The sequence below is a fragment of the Cupressus sempervirens genome, chromosome 8, assembly GCF_028749045.1.
Source record: "Cupressus sempervirens isolate cs-2001-9-10 chromosome 8, ASM2874904v1, whole genome shotgun sequence".
NCBI lineage: Eukaryota > Viridiplantae > Streptophyta > Pinopsida > Cupressales > Cupressaceae > Cupressus > Cupressus sempervirens.
Genome location: NC_143125.1, coordinates 281,101,805 through 281,115,444, shown reverse-complemented (window position 1 = coordinate 281,115,444; position 13,640 = coordinate 281,101,805). Strand labels below are relative to the sequence as shown.

The window sequence follows — 13,640 nt, the reverse complement described above, 5'->3', positions numbered from 1 at the left end:
TCCTTTTTTTTTAACATATTAACTATCGATCACACCATGTGTGTGTACTAATATATTCCTTTTGTTTTAACATATTAATAATCGATCACACCTTTGGGTGTAATGGGTATGTCATAGTGTACCAATATTTTAAAGATTAAAAATGCAAACCAATTGTAGTTTTATTTGGCTTTGAAAATTTTATTGTTGTCTGTTAGGTGGCACTATCACAATTATAGATACATTTGTATGAGGAAATATACAATGTATCTATAAAAATAGATAATAAGTTGTTGATATATAGTTTATCTATTGAAATCATAGTTTAAAAGAATTGTGATATATCAAGATAATCACATAATAAATTAAAGTTGGAATAAATCTAATCCAATATTTATGATAGTTTTTTTATAGATTGGTCAATCTAATAAAATGCATATATATATATATATATATAAGAATATGTAAATTAAGCTATTTTGAATCTATAGAAGACATGAACAAAAAATAGAAGCAACTTTCCTTCCACCCATCAAAGTCTGTTAATGCTCTTTGCAGAAGGTAATGACTCTAGCCTAGTAGAGGCATTGTTTGCATTTGTTTGATTTCTAAATTTGGAATTGTAATTTATATAAATCCTTGTCCTTATGGAAAAATAACTCATTTCACTTATTTCTATGGAAAGTATCTACACTAAAGTGTTGTTGGATACAAATCTAGTAATATATATGCATATAGAATTGTTATTTTGTTCTTGTCTACAATTCCATGTTTAGGAGAATATCTAATCATTGTCCTAGCTATGATGCCTACTAGACTAATTCCTTCTATATATAAATGGTATATGGGATAATTCTAGGTTTATGTAGGGGAGACCTGCCAAGAGCTTATTTACATGGCTCCTAGCATCTGTTTCTGATTCTAAGATACATTCATCAATCTGAAGAAGAGATATGACATGGAAATAGACTCTTTCTGAATAAGAGTCAGAGTTATAAATGCCTAGATACAACCTAATCTGAAATAACATTCTATTAAAGATCTTTGGAGAAAATATTATTTTATCTCTATTGTCTAAATATAAATACAACTCCAAAAATATGATGAAAATAATAGATTATGAAGTTATGTGTTGGTAGTTATGTATTATGTTAGAAATGATTGCTTTGGATATGTTTTTCTTCCACAATATGTTCGTTTCTATTAGTCTAATTTGTTATCTTGTACACAAGTATTTTATTTACATTTTTAAATTGCCACTAGATTCTCGATGTTCATGTACTTATTACTTCAATTAGGTAGTCAATTGAAATAGTCTTACTTGGATACTTCCAAGGCTTTCTCCAATGGTTGAAATAATTAAAGATCTAAAATATTTTCAGTTCTATCAATAGGTAGAACTATTGATTTATTTGACATTAAAAATGGAAATTGTAAAATATATTAGTATGTTAAACCATGACATAGATTTAGTCTTGCTCCCATAGAGGATGCTTTTGTTGGCTCTCATAATCACAATATGAGGTTCAACTGCTTGTTAGTTGACAACATCATAAATGAGAAGCAATAAATAGTGTTATAAGAATGACAATTCTAGTGTTCATGTTATTCATTATAATTTTCTTGTGCTATACAAAGATCTTACTATAATCTTTCTTTACTTCACGTGTTATTACAGACCCTAACTGACTTATCTCTTTAAATTGACTTATACTACTTCAAAAAACCGTAATATTAACAATGCCAGGTTAGAATTTTAGCTTTGCATAGGTAGTCACTTCTAGATGTCTTTCCTTGTTAACAATAACATGAATTATGGAAACAAGTTAAAGCCTAAGAAATGTCAATTGCCAAAACTTTTAGAAACTTCAATATGCTATATGAGATTTGTAAACATTAGGTTTGCATTAATACCTACATCTATGCTCCTGCGTATAAATATCTATATATGCATGTGTAAAACAAGATAAAACATTGATAGTAATTGTCAAGCTCCCACCAAATTGCTACTAATTGCAGCTTACATAACCAATCATTACCAACGACTCTGAAAATGTATTCGAGGGAAATAGATTTGAAGTTGTAGGAAAGGAAGATTACATTGATCAAATTAAAAAATTATTGCACAGACTTGAGGGCCCCAAAATCATTAACAAGTACCAAAACTTGTCAAAATATTTTAAAGCTAGTTCTGTTATTGAGAAAGAAAATATAATCTCTCGAACTATTCTACAGATTTCAGATAAAGAAAATATCCTAGGATAGAAAAATCATTTGCATAGGACAAAATAGTCTATCAAACTACTCTACAGATTTGAGATAAAGAAAAATATTTTCCATAATCTATTAATAATTCTTAACCTTCTATTTGTATAAAAAATAAGTACATCTTTCTTATTATTACTGTCACAATCATAAGAAGTCAAATTTGCACTCTATCATGATTCCCCTAAATCCTCTAGTAACCTGGTTTATTTCTAAAACACAACTATAATTTTGTTTCTTCTATATTTATATTGGTTTAATTCCTCTATGAGAAGCCCCTAGTTCCTAAACAATAGAAAAGTAGTCTTATGATTTCAGATTGAGCAAGTATTTTGAATAGGTAAAACTTTGAATACCCTCTTCACACTCAAGCATTTCCTCTAGAATTTTCTTGTTTATCTCATTCATTTCACACCTTTTGCTTCTTTCAAAACCCTTAAATTTATTTTCCTTAGTTCTTCCTATGTCTAAGATTTGTAGAACACAAGAGTAGCAATAGGGTGTGCACCTAAGGTTGAGGCGAGAAGAAGAAGCTTCATATTAGCAACAACATGCAAGTATTTTGTATGCAAAATTGGTCTCATTTGGCTTCAAACAAGTCTATAAAGAGGAAATTTTTGGATTGTCAAGATTATGTGGTAGTAAAAGTTACAAGTGTTAGCTCCATGAATCCTAAACTAGCAGTGGAATTCAAGAATGATGTGGCTTTTGAAAGAGGAAATAGAGGTGAGTGAGTTAGATTCCATACCTTTAGATTTATGGAGGCTTGCTCTTGAAAAAAGTGCATGGCAAATAGAAATCAGATAAAATAATGCCAAAATGCAAAACTCAAAGTTCCCTACAACAATCAAGGGAAAACATGATAAAATAACCAACAAAAGATTCCCCTTCTTCAAATTTCACAATAACCTAAAATCTTCTTCTACAATCTCTAGATGAAAAAGAAAATGTTTTCAAATACAACATCTTAATTGATTCTCATGTATATTAAGAAAAGAAAAAATTTAGTGAAAAATGAAAAAATATCAATTCTTGCATAAAAATTTGGGCGCTGATCATTAAAACTATTGCATGATTGATGTTTCCATTCCTATAAATTTTGGAATAGCAAATGCATATAAATAATTTTGCATACCTAATTTACCTGTTGTTAAAAAGAAAAAAGTTGGATTTTTAAGAGGAACCCTCAAATCCACAAGAGAAAATTGGATGAGATGATGTCACTATGGAAGTCAAACTCTTAGCGAGACAAACACTGCCAAAATTTAAACACCCATAAGAAAATACTAATAAAAAACATAGATGAAAAAGGTCATTAAAAAATGTTTCAAGTATCACCATAAAATGTGATAATCAACAACTGAAAGCTTAAGGGAGTGAAAGAAAATATGAACTATACTCACCAATTTCTCAGCTTCCCACCCCAACAAATGTAGGTGACCCAATTTTGATAGAGGAAGACAAAGATGAAAACCTAGAAAGTCCAAAAATCTCCACAGTCTACTCTAGAAACTACAAAGGCGAACTAAATCTAGTTGTAGTATTTAATCTTGGCTTTGAACATTGCATCCAGTGAAGCCAACTACAGGTTTTAATGTGGCATTGAATACTAATAATGGAGAGACTAAATATTCAAGCATGCAAATGGGCAACTGTCCTGTCCAACAATAACGAAAGAATTATAGTTGTTTTATTTTGGAAACGTGGCTGCTTTTCATTTTTTATTTTTTAATAAAGTATAAATCTATGATAAGAATGGGGTAAATATATAACTTATATATAAATAAATACAATAAGTTTTAAATTATATATATAGATTGATATAGAATTTAAAGAATGGAGTAAAATATATAACTAATATGTCCACATATATATATATATATATATATATATATATATATATATATATATATATCCTAATATAAAACTTATTATTTTTACTTATTATATATAAATAAATACAATAAGTTTTAAATTATATAGAATGATATAGAATTTAAAACATATTGTATTTACTTATATATAATAAGGAATTATAATAATTTTTATATTATCTCTCTCACACACACATTTATTTATTTTTTATGTAGTTTTAAAATAATTATATAAAAAATTAGACTATATATTATTAAATTTTAACAAATTTAAATTTAATATTATTTTGATTGAAGAGGATTTAATTTCAATATAGTAGATATAAAAATAATTAATATATAAATTGGTATGGAAAGCTTTGATTTTCTCTATATTTTTTCATATCAATTTTTTAAAAAATCTATAATATAAATATCATTTTACATTCATTAATTAAATAAAATCATATTCTAATATTTCTTTAATTGATTTAAAAATAACAAATTTCATCATTATATTTACCTCTTTAATATATATATATGTATGTATGTATGTATGTACACTAGTGCATTTCACCCCAAATTGCAACAAAAAATTGCGACCAAGTTTATGGGTTGGTTGGTTTCGTTATAAAGCCAATTTTTGTTTTTTTTTTCATAACATGCCTGTGTTGGTCGCAATTGTGACAAATTAATTACGTCAAAATTGCAACACACACGGCAGCATAAAACCCAAAAAAAATGGCAAAAATGTAATTCACATTTCATTTGGCGAAGTTGCAAGTTCGGTCTCCATCAACATTGGCGTGAGGGAAGCTGGGAGTTCGGTCTCCATCAACATTGGTGTGAGGGAAGAAAAAAAGTTTGATCTCCATAAATATTGGCGCGAGGGAAGCAAAAAAGTATGGTCTCCATCAAAAAGGGTACAAGGGCATGTCTGCTACAGATCATTAACGGGTGCATTTGATTGTAGAACATTGTAATAAAACTTTGTTGCAACTTATTGCTATGATTGTAGACTTCCATTTATGCTTTCCCTTTTGTTTTAGCTCTTGTTCTTTCCACCTCCTTCATGCTCCGATCACATGGTATTTTAAAGTTTTTTTTGGGGTTTTTTTTCCACTTTTTATGATATGCAGTGTATCATCTCATTAGATTCTTCACTCATACTATGCGACTTTCCACAAACTGCCTATTTGGATTATGTTCATGATCTCAACTATTAGGGGAAACTCTGCACACTCTGTCTTCTCTCGACTATGTAGGGTTCTAGAATTTTGAACACTTTTGATCTCCTTAGGGCTTGAAGAGCCTTATCTTTATCAGGTCTTCTTCCTTTGAAATGGATGTCATCTAAATTGACGTGCTGAGTTTCTTATCAAACGCAATTGGCTACTTTGCATAATTCACACTAATAGAAATAGCAACACCAACTACTTGTTACTCTGCAAGGAAAAAGTGAGCATCTTCTGCACCCCTTTCACAACTTTCATGCAATCTTTTGTGTCTGTTACAAAGTGCACTCCACATTTAATGATTTGTCTTGATAGAAGTCCTCTCCTTGGAAAATAACAAGCTTTTTCATTCTTGAATAGGGCTTGACTACTATTCTATTTATCCTAGGAATGCCATGTAAAACTCTCTGCCATATATTGGCATATTCAGGCTGTATTGTGTTTTTTAATGGACACTTTTAATGGATTTCTGCCAAGCCACTACTTTAAGAATATGCTCTCTTTTGTCAAGATTACTTTCTAGGATAGTTACTAAACTTTTTATGTCAATACTTCAGTTACAAATATGCTTTCTTGTTTAACAACACAAAATCTGCCTTGTCTTCATAATTTTGTAAAGTTCTATGATGCTCATCTTGCAAAATCAACCTTGACATTTTTAAAAATTCATTGAAACATAGTGCATATTCCTTGTTTCTTGTATCATATTTCATTATTCCACAAAGTTTTGCTCATGATCAATTCATACAATTACATAGCCTGACAGTTCCTTAAATCAAATTAGCATACATATAGAAAAAATGCACGGAGATGGTAGGTTGTGAAAGCAATCATATAGGGATGCAACGTTCCCGACCTGTATTAATCCTTGAAACCTACCATGTGTATGAGGGCTTCACACTACTAACAGTTGGCTAAACACATGGAATGCATTCTTTAATTCAGATAATGCTTGACGAACCTTATTAGTAGTACCTTTTTGCTTTTGAAGTGTTGAAGTTGAAAACTTCTGCATGGCAACACCAACATCAAAGCGTAACATGTAATTTGAGGGTGCCAAATGTACTACTCTTAATAATGTTCTTTTACAATCTTGCCACTGTTCTGCTTCATAATGTAATCGAGCTAAATTGTAGTGCCTGCCCTGGTTCGCATTTTGTTATCGTTGCTGAACTCTTTTGGAGCTAGTTTTATGTTGTTGGTTAGCAGCATTCTTTTGAGATTATCAAATATTGTGCTATGGATTTAGTTTATTATGTGATGAGATTACTTAGACTTTACATTTGATGTATGTATGATGATTATTTTTAGTGTTTGCAATTATTGATGATGATCATTACATTGCTTTCAGTTATTAATGATGATTAGTTAGATGGTTTATTATCATATGTGTTTTCTTATGGATACTTACCCCATACTTGCATGTGTATGGTGTGCATGTTTGCTTTGCGTGTTTTCTTTTGTATGGCATGTCTAATGTGGTTAAGGAAGGGAGTCGTAGTCACCTGTTAGTCGGGATCTACACGATGCACCACTTATTTCCATTGCCTATTTAGTTTAGTATATATTGTGCTTGTACATGCATGGTTTTTATGCAGGTTGTAGGTACTGGGTATCGACTTCCCTGAATTGCCAGGATGAGCATACCCTATCACATTATCTCAATGATAAGAGAGGGGAGATAAATTCTCAAGTCCAAATCCCAACCCTTTAAGCCATTTGTTCTAATTGAAAAAATTAGGACAAGTATCTGAGTTGAGTACCCTTTGAATATGTCAGATGACATAATTCATGATATTAACACTTGGTTTGATTTTGTATGTATTTTGGCTATGATGGGTTTTCATATTTTACCTTGTGAGTCTTTGATATATTTTCTATTAATTAAGCCTAATTAAAAGATTTAATTAATGGTTTAATTAAATGGAAAATTAATATGGTATTTTAATATTTATTTTATTTAATTAATTGAAAAATTAATAAAATAAAAATAATTAAATTTGAAAATAAAAATTAAAAGTTTAAATTTGGAATGTGACAATATTTATTTTAATAATAATATATTTGTAGTTCATTTTTAAATAAATGACTAAATAATAATATTATTAAAGCTAATAAATATTTTAGCAATTAAGTTTTAGAAAATGAAATTTAAAAGTGAAAAATATATTTAAATTATTAAAAGATTCTAAATCTCATATGATTAAAATATAAATATATTAAGATTGAAAAGTGGAATTATTAAAGTTAGTGCATGAGATTTAATAAATTAATAAATTAAATTGGAAAGAATAAAATAAATATTATATTAATGATTGTGCATTATTTTAATATTTAAGAGTTTGCAAATTTCTGAGAATTTTCATGTAGACAACATAGGGGTTTGCACTCTAAGAATGCCCTAGTTGTCTACACTTAGAAGTTAGTATTTTATTTGAGCACATGGTGTCTACAACTTTAAGACTTATCTAGAAGGTTGAAGAAGACCCATGCTTGGTTGTCATGCTTATCTTCTAGTTGTTTCTAGAGACACTCTAGATGCATCTTAGAGGCCTTTAAATAGAGGCTCTCTTAGTGTGTTTGGAGCAAGCTACAAGCTTAAATGAAAGCTTAAATGGAAGCTACAAGCTACAAGCTAAAATGAAAGCTTCAAAGCTTACCTGCATTGGAAAAGCTCATATGCTCATATATTTTTTATATGTTTCTATGCTTCTTCTAGCTCTTCTAGTCACTTGGATATTTTCGGTTGGCTTGGATCTTGGAGAAATTGCGAATGATAGAGAAGGAAGAGATTTTCTATGGACTTTTGAGGCATGGCAGATTAGCATCAGTGTCCAAGTGCACTCGTGATAATCTCATATCCTATTTGCACTATTTCTCTTCCTATCTTCATCATATCTCTTATATGTGTGAATACTTCTTGTGAATGAATCTATAATTAAATTAGAATTTAGATATATAGAGTTGAAAAGAAAACAATAGAGAACTCATTAGAAAACCCTAGATCCAATTAAGGAAGAAATTAGATCTAAACGGGTTTGGGTTTGAATTAGAATCAAATTGAAATAGATTTGAAAATGGTTTCAAGATTTATGGCCAAATCCATTAGTGAAATTATTGGATAAATTTAGAGAACAACTACCTTTTAAGAGGAAATTCTTAATTCATCACAAATTGTCATGTCGCTGCACCTTGGATAGACCTGAACTCAGTCATTCATAACTTTTTATCATGATCGAATTTATTCGATCGCTCTAATTAGAAATGGCGCAACTTGGCCCTCTCCAACATATTTCAATTTCAGCCCGATCCAACGGTTCATTAGGGAGATATGGCCCTCATACTGGGACTATTTTATTCAAGGACAGATATTTCTCCATTTTCCATAACCAAGAGTTCTTTATGCTTAAACTTCACAAAAATAATATATATCAAAGTATGGAATGAATTAAAGATATTATTGCAATGTTCCCTTAGTAGAATCTTATTTTTATGCATTAGTTTTATATGGTTTATTATCTAATCTAATTAAATCAAATTTAATTAAGATTAGGTAATTAATTATTAGTCAATCTAAGTAAATGGATTTTTAAACGTGGAAAAATTAAAAGAAAAGAGATTTTAATATAGTTTATATAGTGGACTTTTAATATTATTTAATATATATTAAATACTATTTAATATATATTACATAATTAAGGGGTGGTAAAGATATTTAATGATGATTATTATGATGATTTTTAATTAAGAGACTTTAACGATATTGGTTAAGATCTATTGACTAGATGTCATGGTTACATTATAACATTGTTATAACATTACTACGATTTGAGTTATTATGTTATTATAATACATGATGTATTATTAAACAAACTATTGAAATACCTTAATGGTGATTAGAGTTAACCAATAAAGTCTATGTAAAGTTCTCTAAATCGATTATTTATAGTTTTGATGAGTTTATTATTTATTAATGTTTGTTGGGTCTAACAAACTATTAATAAATAATAGTATAAATGGTTTAAATAGTTGTAATTAATTAGATTAGGGTTAACCTAGTGGAGATTATTTTATTGAAATTTGTAAAAGATATTAGTTTTGGATTTGGAGTATAGTTGTGTGATAGAGTCTTATTAGAAATGACTATCGATAATACAAATTTGTTAAGGAAATAATTTGTATTCTTGGATAGAATGATGAATGTGGTCATTATAGAATTACTATTAAGATTTCCAATATAGCTTGTTATTAAATATTAACTAGTCATTATTATTGATCTATGAATATGAATATTTGTGTATGACTTTTAATGTACAAATTATAGTTAGTTATTAGCCAACTGATATTCATTAGGTTGATGGTATGGTTGTGTAATTATTAATTAAATCAATTAACTAGAGTTAATTGGATTTGATTAATAATTATGTAATAGAGATTTAGTTGATATAATTCTTTTAACAAGATTGTAAAAAAAAAATATTGATATCAAAGTTGGTAGGTCTTATTCTAATGACTTAAATAATGACCTTTTATGTTTTAATAGTGAGGCTTAGTAATATTTAATTGAAAACTTTTAGAATGTTTAAAGGCCATGGATTGTGTACCTATGTTAGTTGATTGATTTAATTGATCATTTTAATAAAGTTATAATCTTCTTATTCGAAGGTTGATAATTGATTCTCTTATAATTTAACGAATAATGATCTTTTGATTATCTCGAAAAGTTGTAGTAACATTAGAGAAGAGTTAATCAATTAGAATATGGATCATAGTTAAATAAAAATAATAATTTAATTAAGGATCAATGATTATCAATTTAATGAGTAAATATTAATCCATAAGTTATTCTTAGAATGTAATTCTTAATAATGGAAGGATAATGCTATCAAGGAATCAATTGAGTTGACTTGTAGGTCAAATGATGAAACTTAAGACACTTGAAAGTATACTTGCAAACAGAAAACTGGAAACCCCTACACATTATTCAACTATGTGAATTTAGAAAACTAAAATATGTGTTTGCATTGTGTATTCTATATGCTTCTTGTTTTGGGTTTTGGGTTAACTAGTGTTGACCAGTCCTAGGTTGTTACCAGAGGCTCGGGGGTTATGAGATGTGATAGCATATTGATTTTATTTGGTCTCGATCTTTATAAACCCAACCATGGTAATGTGATCATATGCTCTATGAAATGTTTGTATTTACTGATTGTTATTGTTCATCAGTCTTCATGTGTGAAGATGAGATGTATGTGTATGAGACACTTGAGCTAATCATTTTTGAGTCATCAATCAGTTATCCTTGGATTATTTTCTAATCACCATGATGGGACTGAAATGTGGATTTATATCTTGATGATGTCATGTTGTGACATGTTTGACTCAACCATTTTGGAGTCTTCGATCAGTATGATTTTGAGATATTCTTGGTTGCTTGTTGAGAGCCAATGAATATTGTGATTTGTTTGAAATATATTTTGGTTATTGAGAACCAATCATTATTATGATTATCAGTGATGCCTTCAGTTTCCAATAGAGAACTGTTGTGATCATGATTTTCTATGGATTCTTTTTCAGATGCTCATGGAGATTTGATGATTCTTATCTTGGAGATTTGATGATTCTTATTATGGATATTTGGTGCTTATATTGTGGATATTTGATGATTCTTTTTTATGGATTATCTTTTGGATTTTCTTTACAGTCGCTTGTACAGGACTGTGGTGATTTATGATTCCATGAGCTTAGGGTAGGTAATCTACTTGTAGTGTCAAGAAGTGGCTTGCAATGGGGGTTGGGGCCCTAAGTGGCTGCCAGGGTAACTCATTGTAAGTTTGGTTAATAAGTGATAACATTTACACACTAAATGGGGATTAAATGAACCTAAAAAAATATTTTTTTTTGATGTTCTCGCCCATGCCTTGAGTGCTTGTACAGGCTAGGATGGGAGTAGTGAGAACACATGGTTGCAACCGTGCATTTCGTAGTATGCCTCATCAATATGAGAGGATACTAGCGGCCGCATGAGATCAATATGGACTTGTGGAGTTTAGCTAACTGCCAGGGTAACTTGTACGTGATAAATGCGATGACACTTTTCCGCTTGCATAGTAGGTTTCCTACATGTCATTGTTGTGCCTCTGGGAATTAGATGTCAATTTTGTGTGTGTTGGAACCTTTGAGTAGTATACTTTTAGGATTCTTGGACTATTAGAAATTTTTTCTTTGTGGTTTTGATAGCCTATTTGGGACTTGAGATTATCTCCTCAGCACGGTGGGAGTGGACCACTTAGGTTCCATGCGGTCGGGTGGTAGTGTTTTTCCACTCTTATCATTTGAGATCCATCTAAGACATTGTGGCTGGAGTATTTTTGGTTGGTATTTATCTTTTTTTTTATCATGGAGCATTATGATAGATGATATACCTTATGATGGATGTATTTATTGGTATGTTTCTTATATTGATGATTTGCATATGTTAGATGATGATATCCTATGCTTTACTTTGCATGTTAGTAGGATGTTTTAGGAGTGACATTTCTACTATGTTAATACCGATGATCTCTTCGGTGCTTTGGAATGTTATGCACGGAGGGATGGCTAGGATCCACGATGGTCTAATGATGCTATTTATGGTTGGGAGGAACCATGCACTTAGTTAATTATGTTTATGATATATGGTTATCTTTTATGATGGATGTTTATATCTTTATGATGATTATGTATCATGTATGATATGTGGTTTCGTTTACTTTAATTGCATCATGGATTAATATTGGATGATGATGAACTTTATTTACATGGATGATTACTCTTTTATACCTTTTAAAATGTGCAGTGGATGATTAAGCTAAACTAAAATATAAATTCTAAAAGGACACTTGTATATTGGTTAGGAACATTGGATGTATCATTGTTATTTCATAAGGATGTGATGTTAGATGAATAGTTAATTTAGATGTGATACAACGTTAAGGGATCCTTAAAGAATGTAATCTGTTATGTATCTATGTTATGTTACTTTCATTCAAATTGTTTCTATTACTTCCGCAAGTGTTATGAATAGTTTTACTTTCATGTTTTAAAAAAACTTCTTTGGCAAACTTAGTGAAATTCTTTGGATCCCTTGGCGGGGTATTACATAAATATAATAAAATTTGGGTGTCAGTGCCAAAATAGAATTTTCTCAAACAATTTTGATACATTTTCACTGCAAGCCCAAACTGTCCTTCTGCAAAGTAAACATGTGCTAGATATACCCACACATCAGGCATCTGAACAAAGATGTTTCCTGCTGCAGCTTCTTGAACCTATGTGAAAATTTCCTTTGCAATATCAAAATTACCCCTTTCGGCTAGCACAATGCCTGCCCCATTTGCAACATAGACATTTCCAGGTCTTTGAGCCAACACTTTACAATACAGTTCCCTAGCCTTATCAAGATGTATTCCCTCCGCATTTGGATCCTTCTTCTCATTGCGTGAAGCTGCAAAATAATTCTAGTTTCCAAGAGAAATGTCAGCATAAGCATCCTTACCATCTGATACATTTTGTGCAGTTTTAATTGTTTCTTTTACTTTAAGCCAGTCATCTGTTTTCAGTTCTAGATTGCCAAGCATGGTAATCACATTTACTGAGGTTTTGTCCACCTTAAGTGCCTCCCCAATCAATTCTAGGCTTAGTTGGATCTCATTTCAAGCCTAGGCCATGGCTGCAAATCATAGATATGCATCCACATAATCAAGAAACTTGAACAATATTAGCCTGTACAAAAGATTTTCTTTTTCAATGTCATGTAGCTATTCAAATAGCCTGGCAAGATTAAATAGTATGGTATATGAAATATTTTACATATTCAACAATGGATGATCTATATTCCAAGAGATCTTTTGTAGTCAAAATAGAAGTTTGAAAATTGTTGAAAATCTAGTATAAGTTTATGTTGAAAATGGTTCTAATCTTTTAAATTGAATTCACCAAATATAGTTATTTGAGAAGATGTTTTGTAGTCAACATAGAAGTTTGAAACGTAGAAAATGTTATTTGTTTTTTATTTGTTTCGCAGAAAGATTTTGAAGTCAACAAAAGGAAAATCAAGTGATGAAATTTTGTTCCTCTTATGTTCAATGATATAGTTCTATTATCTTTTATTTTTTTATTTTTTTATTGAATATATATCTTAAAATTATTTTAAATAAATCTTAGGTTCAAATTTATTCAATATTTGATTTATTTTTCAAAAATAAGAAATTGTAACCCACTTGAAGATTTTTGTGACATATGACTTCTAAATGATCCATGAGAATTT

The 13,640-nt window shown here is 29.8% G+C and overlaps 1 pseudogene; it reads right to left on the bottom strand.

Annotated features, from left to right (window-relative positions):
• LOC149542534 (protein CTR9 homolog) overlaps positions 1 to 13,640 on the bottom strand; it is a 57,714-nt pseudogene that overhangs the window by 41,562 nt on the left and 2,512 nt on the right.